At 38.7% G+C, this 13,701-nt stretch overlaps 1 long non-coding RNA gene across 2 annotated transcripts; it reads right to left on the reverse strand.

Moving 5' to 3' along the window:
- Positions 1-11,789: 11,789 nt before the first annotated feature.
- On the reverse strand, positions 11,790-13,467 carry LOC138871957 (uncharacterized). Of its 2 annotated transcripts, none has more exons than XR_011400448.1 (2): positions 12,945-13,467; positions 11,790-12,101 (listed from the first exon to the last, which is right to left on the reverse strand). It is a non-coding gene; the product is annotated as an uncharacterized lncRNA (long non-coding RNA). The 2 variants fall into 2 exon arrangements; XR_011400449.1 differs by having other exon boundaries at positions 11,790-12,127.
- Between the last annotated feature and the right edge of the window lie 234 nt (positions 13,468-13,701).

Raw genomic sequence — 13,701 nt, forward strand, 5'->3', positions numbered from 1 at the left:
TCTGTGAAATATGTTGAATGAAATTCTGTTTGAATCCTTTGAAATTTTGAAATGAAATTGTGGTTGCTTCTTTGAAATTTCAATCGAAATTTTGGCTAAGGATTTGGATGAAATGGTTTCTGTTTCAACGTTCTTGGTTTCAAGCCAAAGACACAAAATGAAGCCAAAGACACAAAATAGACACGAAATGAAGCCAAAGACAGATTGTCTTCATGGATAAGATTTTACAAGTCTTATTAAGACTTAACTTTAAGTCATGATTTGGTTACATTACCTAATAGCCATCTGGCAAAAATGACCAAGAGTCATCTTTTGCCATTGTGGCTTTATGCCACATGGGAGGGTGGTATAATTTATAATTTTTATCCACTTATTAGTTAACTGGGTAATGTCCTATTACCCGATAATTAATCAATTACCCGCATAATTTAAAAATTGCCCCAAATCACTTAAAATTCTATTTATTTTTAATTTACTATATATATACTCTATACATTATACTACCGTGGTCATATGGTACATTGCATGGTACTAGTTCATAATTATCGGGTATTATCGCTCGAATTGTATTTTATTTCAAATTGGCCAATTTCAACGAAACTCGTTTTCTTTAATCCGTGTACCCCTTTATCCTTCATAACACTTATTTATCGCTTGTTATAAATAGCGTAAGTACGTTAACGTCAAGATGATCTCATCCCCGAGTCTACATCGGTTAACTGAAAATGAAATTTTAACGTACGAAAACGCGAGATGTAACACATATTTTCTCCACTTGTATGACTACGTTGGCTATTATTCATGCTATAAATTATGTCTAGGTTATGTGCTTATCTGTTGAAGCATGATACGACTATTTTTCCTATGTTGAGTTGCTTGCCTTTTCCGTAGTCACACTTTTCAATCATGATATTATAGCCACATGTTATATCACCATCTTTGTACACTTCTTACATGTTATCTCACATGTTGATAGCGTCTTTACTTGTCTGACAGGTTTTTGAGTGGATTTTAATACGTGGTATAATCCGTGTGGTATATTGATTCTGATATAGTGAGATGTTGGCATATTGAGATCTGGGAGGATTCATGACTGAGCTGGGGGCCATAAAGCTGTATTGATACTGATATTAAGGTAACACGTACGCCATGCCCTATATTGGGAAGAGTGGTATTGATAGTGAGGTGACGCGTGCACCATGCCATTTGGGTTGTGTTATACGATAGTTGAATTTTAATCCGATCAGCGCTTGGACTAGGATCTATCCCTCCGGAGTCGGGTGATAACCCATGGTCTTTGGACCCTGTGAGTGTAGATACTTGGTATGTGCTAAGTGAGGGGCTATATGCTAGGCACCCATATAGTGCTGAGAGTGTGTATGTGTGTATGTGAGAGATAGAATCCTTGGGCATCTTGATTGTTATTGTGAGAGTGTTGAGACTATGAATGAGGGGCACTGTGTGCCAGACACTTTAATGTGCTGAGATTACGCATTCTTGATATTCAAATTGTGATTCTTTGTTGATTTGACTTGTATATCTAACTTGGAGGAATAGAGTTTTATTAATCCTCATGCTAATTGGTATTTGATGTCTCTACTTGATGTTTAGAGCTTGATATGATAGTTTTATCTTGTAAAATACCTGTCTAGTGAATTTTGTAAAAGTTGATGCCTTGACTGTTATATCTAAAAAGTATGTCTAGCTTTCCTCATGTTGTGCTAAGCTGAACCTGTTATTATTTGAGCTGCTTTTCTTTATATGCTATTATTCTGCTGTTATTGTTATTGTTGGCTGTGAAAAATGAGCATCAGATCTTGCCCAACTCGTCATCATTTTCAGCCCAAGGTTAGGCTTGCCACTTATTGAGTACATGTGGTCGGTTGTACTTGTATTACACTCTGCACTTCGTGTGCAGATCCAGGTGTTGTTGATAGCGGTGGTTGCCATGAGCTGTATTCGAATTTGCTTGGAGTTCTCGAGGTAAAATTGATGTGTCCTTCGCATGCCTTGAAGTCCCATATTTTATCTTATGTTCTTACTATTAAGCCTTCTAAATAATATTGTATTTATTTCAGACCTTGTATTTAGTATTATATAGAGCTCATGCACTCGGTGACATCAGATCTTTGGTTGAATTTATTTGTATTGACATTTTAACTTCGATTATTTTTTATTCTGCTTTTGAGACTATTTCTTATAATTATTGAAGTTTATTTATGCATATTTATTGTTTTATTTCCTACAAGCAATGTTAGGCACCATAGCAGCTCCGATAGGAATTTTGGTCATGACAAGTTGATATCAGAATACTAAGTTGCTTAGGTATCACGAGTCATGAGCAAGCCCAGTAAAGTCTTGCAGATCGGTATGGAAATGTCTGTACCAATCTTCGAATAGAGTCAATGCCTCCCGCTATGGGATCACCAACATCCATTAAAGATTCAGCACCCCAACAAAATGGACGTTAGTACATGTCGAATAGTACTAATATGAAATCCAAAACACCTATTCAAGGACTTGAAAATACAACATGAATATGATGAATCATGGTAACAATAAAAGGGATTTGATAGCCATTAAAGTCAAAGAAAATTGATTATGACCTTCCAATAACATTTATAAACTTCAAGTTGGGGATCCTCTGCAACCACCTTTACACAAAGCGGACCTGCCGCTTTACCCCAGTGTATGTGAGTGGAGGTGCAATCACAATACCATAAACTCTACACACAGCGGCCCTATCGCCTCACCCCAATGTATGCAGGTGGAGGTGCAATCACAATACCATAAACTCAACACAAAGCCGCCCTGTCGCCTCACCCCAATGTATGCGGGTGGAGGGGTAATCACAATACTACAACTTGACACAAAGCATCCCTGACGCCTCACCCTAATGTATGCGGGTGGAGGTGTAATCACAATACCACAACTCTACATAAATATGTGTGGGTGGAGGTGTATTCACAATGCCACACTTTGAATTCCCAAAACGACAATAGTTTGTACAAAAGAGTTCTCTTCCAATAAACCATTTGTCACCTTTGACCTTAGCAAGTGTAAGTTCATATTTCATCATATGAGAAATAAGTGTTTGATCACATTGATTTCATACAAGGTTTTCTTCCCAAAAGGGGGTATAACATAATTAAGTCACAATAGAAAATTTTTAACACATGAGGGTTCGGACACGTTATGCAATTTGAAAATCAATATACTAGCTTGAAAATCCCATCTCAACAGTGTTTCAAGTTCAACTACACATGATGGAGTTTTGCAAGGATTCGGGAATTCGAATACTAGAAGAAGAGTTTAGCCTTCATACCTCGAAAGATCTTTCCTTGGTGTAATAATAATGTCCTGACACTTCTAATGATATTAATCTATAGAAGAAGGGATAATTACAAGCATGATTAGAGGAATTCGTATGGAAAGGGCTGCTACACTGATGACCCAACCTGCCCTCAACCAATTCAAGAACAAAACCACCCAAGATGGTTCAACAACTTTCTCACAGTCTCTATTAGCTCATGCATGTGATAAATCTACCCTCATCACCCATAGCCAACCCAAACCCAAAATTGAAGAATTGGGGGAAGAAATTCTTACGTTTTTTAAGCCCTAGCAAGTTCCTTTTGATGAAATTCCAAGGTTTGATCAAAGCAGAGGAGTGAAATCCTTAGTCCTCCCTTTCCTCTCTCTTAAATGTAAGGTAATTCCCTAAAAATGAACCTTAAGGCTAGATAAATGAAATGGGGGTCATATTATAAAATTGGAAAAATGGATCCCTGATGCAGATCTGCGGTCGCATAACTCTTCGGCGGTCCGCAAAATGGACCACATAATGGCCATCCAGTACTGGGCGTTTCTGCTTCACTCTGCGATAGGTCTGCGGCCTGCAGACCATTTCTGCGGTCGCATAATAGACTGTAGAACCTCCTTTCAAAGTTTCTCATGCTGGATCTACGATGGGATTTGCGGCCCGCAAAACGGTTCTGCGGCCGCATAATGGTCCTCAAAATTGGCAAACATTTCTACTTTATTTTGCGGCCGATCTGCGACCCGTAAACTGGTTCTGTGGTCTAATAGTGAACCGCATAACTACCATATTCTGTAAACGTTTTCCTTCAACTACTTGATGCACTGAGCAACCCCAAATGTTCGTACAGTGGCTCGCAAGCTCGCCGCGAAAAATTTCTACAATCCTCAAACACATTAGCTTAACTCGGTACCACAAAAACCTTGGGTTCTAGGTGAAATTTTATGGGGCCTTACACCAAGTTTATTTAGAGAATTAGCCTCAAACATGGCTCAAATAGTTCACAACAATATTATAAATATGAGAGCCATTATAGTTTAAAGCTTAACAGTTAATTCTAGGCATATCATAGAGTAAGCACTACCCCGATCATGAGTAAATACCCTGGTGCTTGCACATGGGCTCAAACCCCACACATATGCACACGCATAGAACGTAGCTATCACAAATAGTTCCGGCAGCTAGTTCCTCATCCAAGTTTAAATAAGATACTTACCTCAAACAAGCCAAAACAAATACTGAGCAAGCCAAACAACACACTAGAAATGCGATCCCTCGTGCATCAACCTCCGACCAGCTCGAAACTAGCCAAAAGCAACTCAAAAATATCAAATAATGTCTTAAAAAACAAACCCAAGCGATGAAGGTTGAATCTTTAATCAAATTCTCAAAGTCAACCGAAAAGTCAATCCGGGCTTGCATCTCGGAACTCGATAAAACTTAAAATTCAAACAACCCATTCGAATATGAGTCCAACCGTACTAATTTCATCCAATTCCGACTCTGAACCGATGTTCAAAACTCAATTATTCACTTTAGAAATTTTTTTCATAAAAATCCCCAATTCTCCTCAAAATACGGAAAAATTAAAGTACTAAGCCCGAGGAAGAGCCACAAGAGTTTGTTGAAGAGATGCATAAGACCCTTCATGTTATGCATGCCACTAAGACAGAAGTAGTGGAATTCGCCTCTTATCACTTGAAAGAAGTGGTGTATACTTGGTATGAGTTGTTGGAAGATTCCCGCATGGAAGGTGACCCTCTGGCAAAGTGGAATGAGTTAGCGATGCTTTTATTGATAAATTCTTTCTTGCGAGACCAGGGCAGCCCATGTGACCGAGTTCAAGAATTTAAATCAAGGCAATATGAGTGTGTGGGACTACCATATGAAGTTTGTGAACCTTTCAAGGTATGCTCTCTACATGTTGCCCACTATGGAGGCAGGGTGTGCCAGTTTGTGCAAGGGCTTAGTCCTTTGGTTATCAATGAGGCCACTATCGCTGCCTTTAATTTTGATATGACTTATGGGAAGATGGTGGCATTGGCTCAAGCCACGAAAATTTGAAAGTTGAAAAATAGGATGGAGCACAATTGTAGGTGAATTGTTGGTATGAAATTTTGTTGTAGGATGAAGAAACGCCATTGTAGGAGGTTGTAGACAAGAATGCACATTAGGTGTTTGACAAAATACTTAAAATACCTAAAATATGAGAATTTTTACTAACAATGGCTCACTTGAATTATATTGATGTATATTGAAGTTGCTAAGAGTAGTAGAATATCGTAAGGATTCTAAGGAAAGCTCGAATAAGGTATGTTCGGCTAATTCCTTCCATAGAATCGGATTCCATGAAACTCCTCATACACTCTAAATATGGGTTTTCCGTCCCAATCAATTGTTCAGTCTTCAACTAGTGCATCGTCATCAGGGCCTAGTCAGCAGTAGTGGGGTCATGTCAGGCCGAACTAGGGCAACATGGGATCTTATCAACATGTTTAGTCGGGTGGGAACTTTCAGCCTCAACAGAGGCCTATATGTTCTAAGAATGGGAGGAAGCATCCGGTAATTTGTCGCTTGGGCTCAGGTGTATGCTACAGATGCGGTTTTAAGGGCCATATTCAGAGAGATTGCCCTTTATTCCGTCAGAATGCTAGTAGTGGTATGGTACATCTAGCAGTTCAGCATCTATTACTTCCACAGCACCTCCCGAGCTCGGGGTACTCCAGCACCCGCATGAGGTAATACAGCTAGAGGTAGTGTACGGGGTTCTGGAGGACCCGATTGATTCTATGCTATGGTGGGCCGCTAGAGTTCAAAGGCTTCTCCATATGTTGTCACAGGTATATTGACTGTTCAATCTCATTATGTGTATGCTCTTATAGATCCTGGTTCTATATTATCATATGTCACTCCTTATGTTGCCATGGTATTTGGGATAGAACCGGAACTGCTTCATAAGTCATTTTCCGTATCTATTTCAGTTGGAAAATATATTGTGGCCATACAAGTTTATAGTGATTGTATAATTACATTGCATGGTCGGTACACCACAACTGACCTCATCAAATTGGTGATGGTGGATTTTGATGTGATAATGGGGATGGACTAGCTTTACTCGTGTTTTGCCAAGCTTGATTTTCGAGTTTTCCGACGAGCCAATCATTGAGTGGAAGGGGGATGATGTCGTGCTAAAGGGTAGGTTTATTTATTACCTTAAGGCAGAGAAGATGATCAACAAGGGATGTATCTACAACCTAGTCCGAGTTATGGACACTGATGTTGAGGCACTAACACTTCAGTTTGTGCCGGTTGTGAATGAATTCCCAGAAGTATTTCTTGATGAGATTCCTATAGTTCCACCAGATAGGGAGATTGACTTCGGGTCGATGTTTTGATGGGTACATAGGCTATATCAATTCCACGCTATAGAATGGCTCCGGAAAAATTGAAGGAACGGAAAGAGCATTTGAAAGACTTTCTAGAGAAAGGTTTTATCCGACTAGAGTCTTCAATATTGTCACGACCCAAACCGATAGGCCGCGACGGGTGCCTGAGTCCTACCTGTCAAACACCCCTAAACATGTGTCTAAGAAATGAACCTGAATAACATCTGCTGCATTACGAAATTAACATACATGAAGGAATCCTGCCATCAAGGTATATGTACGTATACATGCAGAATACAGTGGGCGAGCCGGCAAGGCTGCTATAGACAACCATACATTCAAAACTGAAAGCCGACAAGGCCACATACAACCCAACTAAACATACTATCTACATACCTCTAACAGAAACATCATTGTACAAAGACGGGACAAAGCCACATCATACCCATATACATATATATGTACAAACGTATCGTACCAACATTAAAAGCAGCTCCGGATCAAATGGAGCGCGCCAACTCTCGCTGATCAGGGATCCTAAGAAGGGGGACCGTCAGCTTGCCTACCTGCACCTGCAGGCATGGAAATTAGTACTTAAAAGACATAGATGAAACGTGGAATACTGAAACACATCTTTAAACCTGAATAACTTTGTAAATTCTAAAACGTTTATAACGTCATGCACGTACGTGTAAATGTCATGCCATGCATAGGTATGGGTGTACATAATATCATCAAGCCACTGAAGGCATCCCATCATATCATCTCGGTCACTATGGGCAATATCATCAACATATACCAGCTGATCAGGTGGTGGTGCGTATATAACGCCGTAACCTTTTTCTATATCCCATATACATATACATACATATATATGCGTATATAACGCCGATTGAACCATATTTTAGCCACTGTGGGCAACATCATCATCATATACCAACTGATCAGGTGGTGGTGCGTATATAATGTCGTAACCTTTTTCCATATCCTATATACATATACATACATATATACGCGTATATAACGCCGTTTGAACCATATTTCAGCCACTGTGGGCAAAATCATCATCATATACCAGTTGATCAGGTGGTGGTGCGTATATAACGCCGTAACCTTTTTCCATATCCTATATACATATATTTACATATATATGCGTATATAATGCCATCTGGCCATGGGTCAATGCACGTGTATAAATGAGTGAAATGCATGAAAAATACATAATAATCTCGATATTCCTTCCGGATAAACTTTTCCAACTGTGTATTATTTTGAGACCCATGAACAGAAAATAATAATAATTCTCATGGGGAATCAAAAAAATATAGACACCCCTAGTATTTCTATGAATAGAGTAATTTATGGAAACTGTGCGTTTGCTCGTTTCTTCTGTATAGTTCGGACCATGCCAAAAGAAAGAAGGGATGACTTTAACATACCTGTTTCTGCGAAATTCTTGAACGAAATTGGAACAAAATGGTCTTGTGCTCCTAGCGTTTTTGGCTTCCAGAATGAGATGTAATTTTAAATGTTAGCTTTGTTCCCAACGTTGAAATTGCTTCATGCCTCTTTAAATCTTGTGACTGAAATTGCTTTAGCTTTATTTCCAACGTTCTTGAAATGAAGCCAAAGACAGAATTGCAAATTGTTGATTGAAATGAATTTTCTTCTGTTAATTTGAACTAAACTTAGCTAAAGAAAGCTTCTGAATTCCAATCCTTAAGAAATGATTATAGCTTTTTAATTCCAATCCTTAAGAAAGGATTATTCTTGCCATCTTAGAAGGTGTAACGTTCCTAGGTCCTTCTAAAAAGAAATGAAATGGAAATCTTGAATTTTTTAAAGCCAAGGCAGCGTTTTTGTTTTTAGCTTTCCATATAAATTCTTTAAAATAAAGATTACAAGTCTTGTTTTCTAAGACTTAAAGCTTGGTCATGGAAGATTTAGCCATTTGGCAAAAGTGACTATTAGTAACTTCCAATTTCATGGCTTCTTGCCACGTGGTGTGGGGTGGGATATAATTTTTTTATCCACTTATTAGTTAACTGAGTAATGTTTCGTTATCCAGTAATTAATACATAATTTAAAAATTATCACAAATTACTTAAAACTCTATTTATTTATTTTAAAATACTTCATATATACTTTATATATTATACTACCGTGGTCATATGGTACCTTGCATGGTACTAGTTTATAATTATCGGGTATTATCGTTCGACCCGTATTTTATTCCAAATTGGCCACTTCCAACGAAACTTGTTTTCGTTAATCCGTGTACCCTTTATCCTTTATAACACTTATTTATCGCTTGTTATAAATAGTGTAAGTACGTTAACGTCAAGATGATCTCATTCCCGAGTCTATGTTGGTTAACTGAAAATAAAATTTTAACGTACGAAAATCGTGAGATGTAACAAATATATCTTCAAGCAGAAGGAGTTGAATTTGAGGCAAATAGTGTAAGTTCATCGGTTGGATAATAAGGGTCCAGCTTGCGAACTCTAGCGAAGATGGGATGATTGTGCAAAATAGAGCTGACTTGTCATTAGTGTGGAAGTTAAGGAGAAACAATTTGACGACCCATTCCTGGTGCAATTGAAGGAGGAAATTCATAAACACAAGACCATGACTTTTTCTCTTAGTATAAATGATAGTATGCTAAGGTACCAAGGGTGATTGTGTGTTCCAAATGTTGATGGTCTTTGGGAGAGAATCTTGGCCGAATCCCACTGTTTCAAATATTCGGTGCACCCAGACTCTACGAAGATGTACCGTGATCTCAAGTGGTGGAATGAGATGAAAAGGGATATAGCGGACTTTGTGGTTAGGTGTCGTCATTGCTAGCAAGTAAATATCGAGCATCAAAGACCCGATGGCTTGGAACAGAATTTAGAAATTCCAATGTGTAAGTGGGAGGTGATCAACATGGACTTTGTGGAAGGTCTACCTTGTATACCTCGTAAGTTTTGCTCAATTTGGGTGATTGTGGATCTACTTACAAAGTCATCACACTTCTTCCCATTTAAGGCTACTGACACAACATAACACTATGCTCAGTTGTATATCAAGGAGATAGTTAGATTGCATGGTACACCAATTTCCATCATCTCCGATCAAGGGGCGCAATTCACCCCTAACTTTTGGTAGAAATTTCAGCAATGTTTGGTACTCAGGTGAATCTTAGTACATCTTTTCCTTCCACAACGGATGGGCAAGTCGAGCAAACCATACAGACACATGAGGATATGTTTTGTGCATGTATTCTTGACTTCAAGGGTAACTAGGATGTTCATTTGCCGCTCGCAGAATTTTCCTATAACAACAGCTATCATGCCAACATTCAAATGGCACCGGTCAAAGCTCTATACAGTAGAAGATGTAGTTCCCAGATCGGTTGGTTTTAAGTTGGAAAAGCAGAATTGATAGGGTCAGACCTTGTGCATCAAACTATGAAGAAGGTCAAGATCATCAAGGAGCGACTGAAAATCGCTTAGAATTGCCAAAAGTCCTATTTGGATGTGCGACGCAAAGATTTAGAGTTCAAAGAGGATGACTGGTATTCTTGAAAGTTTTCCCTATGAAAGGCATAATTCGATTTGGGAATAGAGGGAAATTGAGTTCAAGGTATATCAGACCTTGTAGAATTTCGCGGAAGATTGGTCAAGTGGCCTATAATCGAGTTCCATCCATAGTTGTCCTTAGTGCACCCAGTATTTCACGTTTCCATGTTGAATAAGGTGGTTTGGGATTCGTCGCTCATTGTCCATGTGGAGCTATTGAATTTTACGAAGAATTGACCTATGAAGAGATTCCTATTTCCACCCTTGATAGTCAAGTTCATAAGTTGAGGAATAAGAAGATTGCCTCTGTCAAAGTGCTATGGTGAAACCAACAAACTGAAGAAGCCACCTGGTACTTGGGAGGCAGAGGAATATACGAAGAAGAAATACCCCCATTTGTTTGTAGAGACAGTTGGACATGTTTAAAAGATACTAAAAGTTTCTTTTCTATGCATTGTGTTTGAATTTTTAAAGTTTATGCTCATGTGTTCTTAAAGGTCGTGCAATTAATATAATGTTGTGGTTGATGTTGTCCCGTGTGTGTAATACTTTGTTGGGTTATGGAATGTATTGTTAGGATTTGCTATGCGGTTCTCTGATAGGTGGACAGGCCGAAATACAGAGGAAACTCTGTTGAAATTTCTGGAAATTTAGGGAGTTAAACAAATTCTGAGCCATTGGTGTGTGAATGAGGAGTTAAGTCATGTTGGACTTCTTTGGCAGACTCTAACCCTCATTCGAGGATGGATGATCCTAAGCGGGGGAGAATGTAAGGACCCGTAAAAATTTGCCAAATATTTAAGGTTTTATAGGTCAAGCTAATATGTTTTATAAAAGAATTTGGCGTGAGAGGGCGATTTTGTGACTAGTTATGCGGACCGCGAATCAGTTTCACTAACCACAGAATCATCGCGGATTGGGACATAAGCAAACTAGAATTTGAGGATCATTTTGCAGTGGGTTATGTAGACCGCATAGCTATTTTGTGGACCGTGGATCCATCACGGAATTGCTTAGGTCACTTGGGAAATTTTTGAAGGAGATTTTGCAATCTAATGTGCGAATTGCAGATCCACCGCACATTTGTCCAGTTCTATTTCAAACTTGGAGGACTATTTCACAATCTATTTCACGGACCGCAAAAGCATTCTGCGGTCCATTCCACTATCTCAGATCTGCCTTAGAGGGGTACTGTTGGAAAAAATTTACCCGACTCTATTTTTACTAAAAGACCTAAGGGGTCATTTTAGAAGGAAAAAACTTGGTCTTTTAAGAGAGGAGATTATTCTGGAGAGATGGAGAAGCTCCAATCTTTGCTACTCTTAAATTTCTTGCCATTCTAAGAGATTCAAGGAAGGAATCATACTAGAGCTTCTATTAACAAGGTAAGACTTCATCACGATGCCTGAAGGCCCGTGCGAACGGGTATTCATTCTATTCCTTTCTTAATCATACAAATTTGAGCCAACGAGGCCTCCAAATGCTACTGCCACAGTCAAAATAAAAAGGTGCACAACTAACTTGCAAAACAACATGGGTATGTTATATATTTTCATAATTGTTCCCAACAAGGTTACAACCCATTCTTTTACATATAACCAAACTCTAGTCTACAAGACTCTAAGAGTACCAAAATGAGATATACGCATACACAACTCGGTCAGGACAGGCTCCACCATGCCCAAAAATAATTAGAACACATGCTTCAGTACCTATTGACTTTGAACAGCTACTTCGGAGGAGTGGAGAGCACCGACCAATCAACTGGAACAACACCCTACTGGGGAGGGACGTCACCGTATCTATCTGTAACTGTGGGCATAAACACCACGACTAAAGAATGGGCATAAACACCACGACTAAAGAAATGAGCGTCAGTACAAAAGATTTACTGAGTATGCAAAAGAGATAACAAGCATAAATCAATGGCATAACATAAGATATAGAAATACACAAGCTTAACCTGGATGCCATGGATAAGCCACTAGGGGCGTGCACTACTATAACCATGAAACATTAGTACACGCAAAATTTTGTAAAACCAAACCACTATTTGGGGCATATCATACATTTCACTCCATACCCGGCCTCATAGAGAACTCGATCATACCCGGGCTCAGGAGATCTTGACTATACCTTGCCTCAACAAGACTCGGTATACTCGGCAGCAAGAGGACTCGGTAACCTCACATCACACATCATTGTACTTGGACACACAAGGGCTCGATAATATCTCAAATTATGTCTCATCATACCCAACTAATTAGTGGTTGCACAATAGGTGCCGCATCCGACCGACTATACCGCAGCTCAGTAAAGTAAAATAGATACATACATACATACATGCATACATACATCAGTAAAGTAAAATAGATACACACACATACACACACACACACATATATATATATATATATATATATATATATATATATACGTCCATTTCAAGGGAATTACCATGATCAACTCAAAATAAATTACACTTCCTGACTTCGAAATATTATCTAAAGACTCCTTAGCTTAAGAGAATTGTTACCGGTAAGAGGACACATATATAAAGATAGTTATGTTACCGGGAAAGGCTTAGAATAGATCGACCTTATAAATGCAGAATACTTGAAGGAGAGAAAAATGTTAATACTAAATCATGCCAAGAAAGAAAGTTGTCCTACATACCTTTGTCAGAGAACTAACTGTATTCCTATAACGAATCTCCGGAGTCAACATAATAAGGAAACGAATATTATAGCGATGGTTAAAGCTTCCTTACGCTCAATCTGCTATATTTACCTTCAACCTTGCCTTAGATTGTTTCTGAGAAATTCTAGAGAAGGTTTAAGATCACTTTTGAGTGAACTAATGTTGGGTATGTTTTCTAGAATCCTAGAGAAAGAGCTACTTTTTGCCTTTTATGTCATACTAAGCATAGGGAATTCCTCCGCCCACATGAAAAATGGGTTGCACCGCATTGGCTGTCATGCTCGGTGGGACAGCTGGCAAAATCTGGTCGCATGCAATTGCCTCTTCTGCCAGGTAACCTGTCGCCATCTGATTGATTGCGCTTAGACTTCATAGATCCTCCAACTTTATGTGTGGGATGTAATATTTGGGGCTTATAGAATGGTGATTAGAAGCCATAGGCCCTCAATCTTGAAATTAGATATATGTGAGGAATAAGAAATGAGAATGTCGGGTTGGGAGTATATTGTGTTGGGAAAATATTTGATAATTATGGAGAATAAAAGGTTTAGCTTGAGGCGTGTCAAAGACATTGTCCTTAAGGATATTTCGCCCACATTGAGATGAATATTATTAGGCGTATCCCCCAGGATTCAACAAACACTTCTAATATAACTAGGAGCAGAAACAACAAAGATTATATAAAAGAAAAACCCAACACAAAAGAAAAGGAAAGAAAAGTTTTAACTTTTTT

Source organism: Nicotiana sylvestris, chromosome 6 (genome assembly GCF_000393655.2).
Source record: "Nicotiana sylvestris chromosome 6, ASM39365v2, whole genome shotgun sequence".
NCBI lineage: Eukaryota > Viridiplantae > Streptophyta > Magnoliopsida > Solanales > Solanaceae > Nicotiana > Nicotiana sylvestris.